Raw genomic sequence first — 10,594 nt, 5'->3', positions numbered from 1 at the left:
TTTATAGCAGACCCAGAGAATCACAACTCAGATGTCTCGTTGTGAAAGGCCTGGTTCTCCAGCGGCCAGGAGTGGGCTTAGCTGACAGTCTTCAGCTGCCAGCTCCTTCTAGATTCTTCTCAGCTTGCAAGCCGAGCTCACTCTTCTCTCAGGGAAACTTTGCACTATGACTGAGCAAAGCGATGGTACAAGGGCTGGCCATTTCCGCTGGAAGTTGGACCCCTTTACTGGGCAGCAAGATTGGCTGAGCTTGGTGGGGTCTGCCTTGCAGTCTGATGGCTCCCCTGCCCCGACCTGCTTCTCCCTGTTTTCTTTTATAGGCATTCCTCCCTAATAGAGCTTTTGCAATTTCAACTTCAGCTCAGCCTCTGCTTCCTCCAGATCCCAAATAGCACAGCACTGTAGACCAGTGTCCCAAAAGAGCCTAGAAAGAGCCAGAAGGAAGACTGACCTCATCTTCCAGGAGAGATGTACACTTATGGCAGGTGAGGAAATACAGAATATTGAGCTGATCTGACAGCACCAATTTTGGCCATACCCTGACCATTACAAGCCTTTTCCAGTGGCCTGCCCAGATACCGCAAAGGACTCCAAGGGATCTTTGGTTTTTATGGGGAAATCCAACTATAAAATTACATTGTCCAAAATATTATAGTGAAATCGATCAGAAAGAATGCATCCTCATGGCACATTTTCTGATCTCCCAAACGAGTCTAAAAACAAGACATTATTGATTAATTCTATTATTCCTCTCAGAGGACAAAAGATAAAAATAAACAGCACTGTCTGGATTGTACACTCCAGGGAACTGCCTCAGCTTGTACTGGGATGGAGAAGAGTGTGGAGGGTTGCTGGGGGTAGTTTTCTCAGCTGGCCCTTTTTGGGTCTGGAGGCTCCAGGATTATTCATGATCTACAAAGGTGACTATGCCTTTTCCTCTCTCTGCTCTTGTCACCCTTCAGCAACTCTCTCTTGGTTCCTGGGGATTTTTGCCTCAAGCCAGGCCTCATGTGCATCAAGGGGAAATTTGTAGAGGGCCTTCCTTCTGCCTTCATTCTTGTAGGTCACGTATGCCTGAAAATCATCAAGACCCACCCTCTGAGGGCTTGAGGAACGGTTATATTTAACATTGCTTTTGGACAGTAGCCCAACATAGAGATATGCCTTCATCATTGGACACTTAGATGGTTTCTGTATCTTGGCTATTATGAATAATGCTGCAATGAACATGGGATTGCAGATATCCCTTCACGATCCTGATTTCATTTTCCTTTGGGTATATACCCAATAGTGGGACTGCTGGATCATATGGTAGCTCTATTTTAAGTTTTCAAGGAACCTCCACACCGTTTTCCATAATGACTGCACCAATTTATATTCCCATCAAGAGTACATGGGGCGGCGGGGCGGTGGGGAGAAGATATGCTTTCAAATAACGGGGGGACAAGATGGAGAAAGGAATGCCAAGGCTTCTGTTTTCTAGAATACTGTGAAAGGCATTGATGTGTTTGTTTTTGTTTGTTTGTTTTTGCGGTATGTGGGCCTCTCACTGTTGTGGCCTCTCCCGTTGCGGAGCACAGGCTCCGGACGCGCAGGCTCAGCAGCCATGGCTCGCGGCCTAGCTGCTCTGTGGCATGTGGGATCTTCCCGGACCAGGGCACAAACCCATGTCCCCTGCATCGGCAGGCGGACTCTCAACCACTGCGCCACTAGGGAAGCCCGATGTGTATTTTTTTTTCCCAAGCTATCCCTAACACTCTCCCCAATATCCTCCAGCAGTATTGTGATGGGATAGGACAATTCTGTCCACTGCACTCTTTGACACCCTGACGTTGGCTGCCTGATCTTGATCAGGACACTTAACCTGTCCACGCCTCAGTTTCTTCCTCTGAAAATGCCTTCTATTCATGAGGCTGCAATTGAGATCATGGAGTGTGAAAAGGCTTTGTAAGCTGTGAAACTGCTGTGTGAATGTCAGATCCTATCACTGCACCCTCTTTTTTTTAAAGTCTTTTATTGAATTTGTTACGATATTGCTTTTGTTTTATGCTTTGGTGTTTTGGCGGGGAGGCATGTGGGATCTTAGCTCCCCAATCAGGGATCCAACCCGCACCCCTTGCATTGGAAGGTGAAGTCTTAACCGCTGGATGGCCAGAGAAGTCCCCTATCACTGCACCCTTAAGAGGTACTTTACTTCTCCTGCCTGGGAAGGTAAATATCCCTACACAGGGATGCTTGAGTTAGAAACACTTGCAGACCTTTTTTTTCAACAGAGGGCAAGCCTTTGTCTGACATGAGCTAAGATGGCCTGCTGAGGACAAACTTGGGATTTATTACTGCCCTCTTCCCAAAATGACTGCCCCTGTGGGTCAGCATTCGTGCCAGTGGATACACCCCCTTGCCTTCCTTAAATGATGGATCCCCTGCTCTCCTACAGAATTAGCAGTCTTCAGGAGCCACATAAATTCTAAGCTCCAGTGTCATCCTAACGATCGAGAACAAGGAGTCATGAGGTTTGTTTAAGGGATGCGAATTTATCTCAGGGCAGTGGCAGGTCTGGTCCTGCCCTGGTCTCGCCCTAGTGTAATGTGAGTGTGTGTGTTGGGGAGGGGAACAGTGTGCTGGAGTCACCACCATCTTGCCCTTTGGCCAGACTCCTGAGATTCTGCCCAGTTGCCCGGGGGCTGCTAACCCAGGCACGCAGGACATCCTCCCCGATTTACTGCATGTGCAGGGCCGGCCGAGGGCAGTGGGAATCCACAGCTGGACCACATCTGCTTTGTCCATCACTGTATTCCCAGAGTCTAGCACAGTTTCTTCTCAATAGATATTTATTGGCCAATTAAACTAATTTTTCCAGCTTTCAGATAAATGCACAGATTCTGTCTCTTGGGATGTGGAAAGAAAGTGGTGGGGAAGAACTAAGACCCTTCTGAGTACCAGCAGGCTTTTTTGACATAGAAAAGTCTTACTTCCTTGGGTATGTTTTAAGCTCCCTGAGGAGAATCTATTTATATTTAAATCTATATCTATCCATATCTATATCAATTTTTATTCATATCTAAAGCTACATCTTTATCTATTGTGAGTTGTGGCTCTCAATGAACAGGTAGAGCCCAACTAGCTAACCATGTAATTAATCATGTAATTAACTAACTTCAAATATGAAGAATTTTCATATTCTTCAACTGATTTCATCCTTCAGGCAATCCAGGGTGATGTGCATCGTCCTCTCCCATTTGCTGAAGAGGAAATCAAGGCCCTTTGAAGATGAGACCTGCCCAGGTTTCAATGGTGATAAATGGTGAAACTGGGATCCATATCAGGACCCCTGACAACACATTCCATGATGCCTCCCATTCCACCCGTGGGTCCTAGTACTAGATTCTGAAGAGCTCAGGAAGGAAGTCACGAGGGAGGCCTCTGAAGATAAGTTCTGGATACTCTTCTTCAGAGCAACTCTTCCTATAAGACATGGGTGGGTTGAAGAGGGGAGACTCATAGCCAGGTCTGCAGGTAGCAGTGGAAGACTTAGTCCGTTTTCTGATTTCAGGGAGTCTGTCTGAAATTCTTCTCTTGGTGTTGAGCTTACTCCTGAAAGCTTTGTTCAAACACAAACATCCCTGGGAAGGGCATTAATAGCCATTGGGATTAAATGTGGATGCATTTCAGATACTTCCCTCAGAATATATTTTGATGTGGGCTGGGGCGGTTTGAGCAGAGGGCATAAGATCACAGAATAACTCAGATGCTATTGAATGGAAGAAAAAATAAGCCCCAAATATCTTTAATTTAGTCTTATTTAAAATTAAGTTGAGACCAGAGGCCACAGGCTTCAACAGCAAGAAACTTAAGAGGCTATATGTCCTTAGAGAATGCAAAGCTTCGAATTAGCCATGGTTTATGGATTAGAGAAGAGCTTAGAGGATATTTAAAGACCCATTATTATACATTGAAGTTAAATCTGTACTCATTTTGTAACTTTTTCTCCTAAAGTAGAATTTCTAAGTCTGTTTGCCAAGAAGAGTGAAGCGATTTCCCATAAAATTATTATATTGACTTGTAAATTTGAGACTGTGAAAGTTGGTTATATAGAAAACCGTCCTTGTCTTAGGAGATTGACTTTACTCACAGACCCACTGTCTGGGAATCACAGATGTACTTCTAATCAACTCAACCCAACTCAAAGATTGGGGACATTCTCCTAGAACTAGGAACATAGTTAAAGGCATTCTGATATAAATATAAATAAAGTGATGTATTCATCAAGGTTCTCTAGAAAAACAGAACCAATAAGATATAGATGAGGGGATTTATTTATTTATTTTTATTATTTTTTTTTTTTGCGGTACGCAGGCCTCTCACTGTTGTGGCCTCTCCCGTTGCAGAGCACAGGCTCCGGCCGTGCAGGCTCAGCAGCCATGGCTCACAGGCCCAGCCGCTCCGCGGCATGTGGGATCTTCCCGGACCGGGACACGAACCCGTGTCCCCTGCATCGGCAGGCGGACTCTCAACCACTGCACCACCAGGGAAGCCCAGAGGGGATTTATTATAGGAATTGGCTGGTTGCAGTTATGGAGGCTGAGAAGTTCCATGATCTGCTGTCTGTAGACTGGAGACCCAGAAACACTGCCAGTGTACTTTAGTTTAATCCAAAAGCCTGAGAACTGGGGAGAGGTGGATGGGTAGGTCATGGACGTGATGGTGTAAGTCCTGGTTTGACTCCTCTAACCTAAGAAACAGGAACACCAATGTCTGAGGGCCGGAGAAGACAGATGTCTTAGCTCAAGCAGTGACAGCAAATTCACCGTTGATCCGCCTTTTTGTTCTATTCAGGCCCTCAGTGGATTGGATTGACGTCTGCTTGCACAGGTGAGGCTGGTGAGGGTGATCTTCTTTCCTCAGTCTACCAATTCAAAAGCACCTTACTTCTTCCTGAAATTCCCTCACAGACACACCCAGAAATCATGTTTTACCAGCTAGCTGGGCATCCCATGGTCAGTCAAGTTGACACATAAAATTAACCATCACAAATGACTCTTGTAAAATAAAGTGACTTGTAAACTAATGTTACTCTGATTAACTTTTTTTTTTTTTTTTTTTTTTTTTTGCGGTATGCGGGCCTCTCACTGTTGTGGCCTCTCCCGTTGTGGAGCACAGGCTCCGGATGTGCAGGCTCAGCGGCCATGGCTCACAAGCCCAGCCGCTCCGCGGCATGTGGGATCCTCCCGGACCGGGGCACGAACCCGTGTCCCCTGCATTGGCAGGTGGACTCTCAACTACTGCGCCACCAGGGAAACCCCTAACTTTTTTTAAAAAGGTGCAAAATTTCAGAATAAGTAGTAGAAAACAGATGATAAAGATTAAAATATAGTAATGACATAGAGAACAAAGATCAAATAGAAAAAGGTCAACAAAGGCATAACTTGATTCTTTGAGAAAACTAATAAAATAGACGAAATTCTGGCAGTATTGACCAAGAGAAGAAGAAAAATGACAAAAAATGTATAGAATTTCAAAATTTCCCTTACAAAGGGAAGGGAAAGGACATCACAAAATTGGGGAAAGCAAAACTGGGGAAAGAGGGAAAAGAGCTTTGAGAGACAAAGCTGGGGACACTTACTGAGTTTTACCTGCTTCTCAGTTTCATCTTAAAGGTGCTATGTATTGTCTCTGATGTCTGCATGCACTAATGATGTCTGAATCAACTAGTGATGTCTGGATGGACGAGGCAGGATTCATCTTGTTGCAATAAACCAAAACCCATACTCTGGCTAGTTAAACAAAAAAGGGAAGTTATTATCCCAGAAAACTGCAGAATTTAATGGGTGACTTGATCTGAGACCCAAATGATACCATCAGGATTTCTCTCCTGGGTGTGTGTGTGGGGGGCACCTTCTCAGGAACCTGTGTGGGTTTCAGGCTCACACCACCCCAACTCCTTGGCCAGCGGAAGAGTGAGACTGCTTTCCAATATGTCAAGCATAGGTCCTGTCAAGCAGTTTTGTTAGCCCTGATCGCTCCAGTTGGATGAGGTATTCACCACAGAACCAGTCACTGTGGCTGGGAGAGTGGAATGTTCCGGAATGCTCTAGTCTAGAGCCATGTGCCATGGGAAATGGGAATATTCATCAAGTGAGCCACATGGATTGAATGTTGGGAAGGAATGATTCCCTCCAAAGCAAAATTGTGTCCTGTTGTCATGAGAAGGGGTGGCTCACGCTGGGCAACAAATTTCCCACAGGTGTCCGTCCCACTGGTGGTATGGTCAGCGTCTTGAGGGCCCTTCAGCTGATTCAGGAAACTGCATGAAATATCCACAGGCGGCTCTTCAAGAACATGACTGAATTCAAGAGGCCAATCTGGGGCATATTCAGAATGAATTCCAGACTTGTGACACCCACTGAGTTTATGAAGCAAGGAAACGATGGGAAGCCAGAAACGGCATCTACATTTGACCAGCAGCCAACCACAAGAGTAACATATTAGGGTGATGTGGTCAAAGAGGGATTGGCAAACTCTTTGATTAAAAAAAAGAGAGAGACAAGACTGTGTTTTGTGTTTGTTTGGTTTTTTTCCCCAGAGAATCCAATTTGTAGCCATTCAAACCAAGTGCCTTTGAGGTTTGGATGAATAAGTTTTCTTCGGTTGTTACAGCAAGCATCAGAGCCAGTTAGATGTTAGTGAACGCTTTACAAAGCTTAGAGCTCCGGTGAGAACACCAGCAAGGTGGGAGAGGGGCGGGTGGCGCCGTGGAGGTTATTTGAAAAATGGGGGAGGGGGATGAGAAGCATGATGAGGTCTCTGAGATTCTTACACGATTTACAGTTTGGTTTAGAATTTGAAGATTATGCTTGGTTTAAAAATAGATCCCCAAACCGCAGTATTCTTAGATTTGCACTTTTCTGCAAGATTTCTGTGATTCCTTGCCGATTGCACCTGAGAGATATTTTCTCTTGAATGTCTTTAATGTTCTTATGTACAAAATATCATTCATTCATCCCCTCATTCATTCATTCAATCAATCAACATTACATTGAGGGCTTACTGAGGGAGAATCAAGGTTTCATCTTGAAGATTTCCTACCCACAACCCCCATCTCCTCCTTACCATTCCCACTGGTCATCTAGCTGCCAACTCAGCATCAGCATGTGGATGGCTCATGGGCATTTCAGAGTCAACACTTCCAATACCAAACCGTTGATATCTCTCTCCCAGCCAAACCTCTCCTCTTCTAGGCTTTCTCATCTAAAGGAATGGTGCCTCCATCTACCCACTGGCTCCAGTCAAAACCTGGGAGGAGGCATTTTTGACTTTTCCTTCAACTTCATGCCTAAATCCAACCCAGCACCTAGTAGGCTCTGAATCAATACTGACCTAATGACAGGTGGTTGAATGAGAGATGAATGAATGAACAATGCTTTGAGCTGCCTACACATGCTACTCCAGCCTGCGCCATTTCATCTCCCATAGGAATGTGTGCTCCTGCCATGGAGATACAGCTTGAGTAACTGTACATCCGAACAAGGATTTTTACATTTTGAAAAACTTGCTATTTCCTGGAAACAGATTGTGTCTCTCTGATTGTCTATTAAGTTTTTTTTTTTAACCACTGAAGATCTTGGAATCAAACCAAAGTAATCTGCATTTCCATTTTTATATCTTAATTTATAAACTGCACCTTATAATTTACAAGCATTCACTTAGTGTCTCTAACGGAGCCGAAACAAATACCAACCGTGCCAACTATACCACCCAAGTCTTCTCTCTGTACCCTTCCTATCAGGAACTTTCTAGTTTTTCAGGTTGGAGGGAATGGGTTGGAGCTAGACCTAGCTTGGGGAGGGTAAGGATAGAAGTAATAATGATATGTCACATTTATTTAGGGAAGAAAGAGGAAGGTCTCATTATACCCATTTTATAGATGATAAAATGTAGGCTGGAGATGGGAGTGACATGACCAAGAAGGTTTGCTTAGGAGTGATGGAGCCAGGCCTAGAATCTGCATCTCTGGAATTCTTCATGCCAAGGGTCTTTCTAGGATACTAGATTAGGATCTCTCCACTTTGGCACTGGTGGTATTTTGGGCTGGATCATGCTTTGTTGTGCATTGCAGGATGTTTAACAGCATCTCTGGCCTCTACTTATTAGATGCCAGTATCACCCACCCCACTGTGACAACCAAAACTGTCCCCAGATGTTGTCAAGTGTCACCACTGCTTGAGAACCACTGTGCTAGACTGTGCCCTTGTCCTTGATTAAAATGGAGGCACAAAGGTTAGGAAAATTCATCCCCTTTCACTGCCTCTCACATCCCACCCACCACCCGTTCCCTCCAGTCCCAGGATTTATCTGAGAATTGCCCTGCCCACAATATCACACAGATCTCTGAACAAATACCTAGTACCTCTTGTGTCGCATTGGGCCCTTTAGAGTCTTGATCACATTTAGCTCCCAAAGGTGCATACAACTATCCCATTTTACAGGTGAGGAAACTGAGGCATTGAGAAGTCATAACTTGCCCAGTATTACACAGTTAGTAAGTGGCAGTCTGGGTTGCAAACCCACAGCTGTCTAGCTCTGGGGACAGAGAGTTTACCTTCCCCACCCTTTTTTCCTTGTTCCTGTTCAACACAGCTGAGAACCTTTTCCTGGGTCAGCAGGAAGGCACTGTGTTTGAGAATCCCCACCCGCTCCTCTCCATAAAACAGTAGCCCATCTCACTTAAGGCAGACATCTTTCAGGATGTGCAGGACACACACCCATGATTGTGGGTCCATGTGCCTATCACCCTCTCCAGACCGTGGTCTGCATCTTCAGTGCCAGCACTGGGCCTTGCTGAGTAAGGCATGTGGGCAATGCATGTCCACACAACAGTGAGGGCTACGCACAGCAGCCAGTTCTGGAGTAGGATTCTCCTGGCTGTGTCCTGTGTGACCCTGGGCAAGAGAAGAAACATCTCTGAGCTCAGTTTTCCCATCTGTAAGATGGGAAGACCCATTTCTCAGGGCAGATGTGAATTGTGTGATGATAAATCTACACTGGTTCCCATGGATGCTAGGTGCTGGCTAAATGGTGACCTGTAACGAATGTCAACTCCCTCCATGAAGTTACCTGCAACAAACTGACTTTTGATTCCTGAACCCCTTTTGGTTAATGTGTGACCCCCATGTAGCCACGTGGAGTTACTTCTTCAGGACTATCTGCCCAGCTAGACTTCAAGCTCCCTGAGGACAGGACCTGTCCCTTTGTTCCCCTGCCCCCTCCAACCGGTGGCCATCCATATGTGCTCCAAATGACTGCTGAAGGAGTCTAGTATTGGTGATTCCTACAGTAATAATAACCTTTTGCATCGGTCACTGCCTTTTCGGGGTATAGCTTAACATATGAAATGGTTTTCCTTGGTTAGTAGCCTGATGATGGGCCCTTGATTCCCCATTCTGAGCAGCCCTGGTTTTTAGCAACTTTGATTCTGCTTTGGCCATTTTCTTCGATTTCTCCAGTTCACACTACCTTGTGGTAAGATTCAAGCTCCTTGCACCAAAGGTGTGGAGAGAAGAGGGGCCCAGTAGGGCCTGGTTACCAATCCCCAGCCCAGGCTCTCATCCCCATCTCTCCCCAGCCATTTCCTCCTTGATCACCGGCCAGTTACTGATGCTTTCGGTGCCTCAGTTTCCTAATCCGTAGATTAGGACCTGCCTCAAAGGGTTAGAAGATTAAATGTACAGAGCCTAGAATGTATCACACCATTGATCTCTATTAACAATTGCCCCCTGTCCTTTAACTGGGGTGAGTGCGGTGCCTAGTGAGCCGCTGAGGGAGGGAGAACTGGTACGGGCGTTTGAGCTCTGCGGCAAGCAGGCGGCAGGCCCCAGAGCAGCCGGGCGTGCACTGCCGTAGCAGCTTTGCTTGCCTACATGCCTTCAGGAGGGAAAGGGGGCTGGCTTCAGTGAGCCCAGGGCGCTGTGGGCAGGGAGCCAGCCCCATCGCGCACCGCAAAAGACAAGCAAAGCCATGCCCGCTGAACTCAATGGCAGCATTCACGTCTTTTAAACATTAATAAAGGCTGCTCAAAATTCCGTACTCTTCAAAGACCCGGGACAAAGTCTCCCTTCCCAGTCATCAAGCCAGTTCCCCAGACTCTACTCTCTCAGCCGCCAGCCCCTCACGTTTTGGCCCGGCTAAAAGGAGCCCAGTGTCTCCCCCAAATTATTTCGAGCCGGTGGAGGGACTGCGGGCATCTGATCCCCAACCGCTCGGCCAGGTCCACAGAGGGGCTCCGTCCAGGCCGGCTCCTCCCCTAAGGTCACCCAACTTTCTCGTCTCTCCGCAGCTCCTGGGAAGGGTCCGGGAGGGGCCGGCGGGGCGCGGCGGGGGGCGGTGCGAGGCCCCCTCCCCCGCGGGCGGGCGCCCGCCCCGCATTATTCATTGGCCAGAGCTGGCTGCGGGCTCGGGTGCTGATGTCAGGCGGGAGCGGGCGAGGCCCGGGCGCCGGTGGGGGACGCCGAGTGGGGGTGACGGCCAGCATGCTGCTCGGCTGCGGCTCGGCCTCCCACACCCGCGGCGCCCTCGTCCTAGCCAGCAGCGGCGGCGG

The sequence above is a fragment of the Mesoplodon mirus genome, assembly GCF_964341445.2.
Source record: "Mesoplodon mirus genome assembly, chromosome: 2".
Classification (NCBI taxonomy): domain Eukaryota; kingdom Metazoa; phylum Chordata; class Mammalia; order Artiodactyla; family Ziphiidae; genus Mesoplodon; species Mesoplodon mirus.
This window is presented reverse-complemented; position numbering follows the sequence as displayed.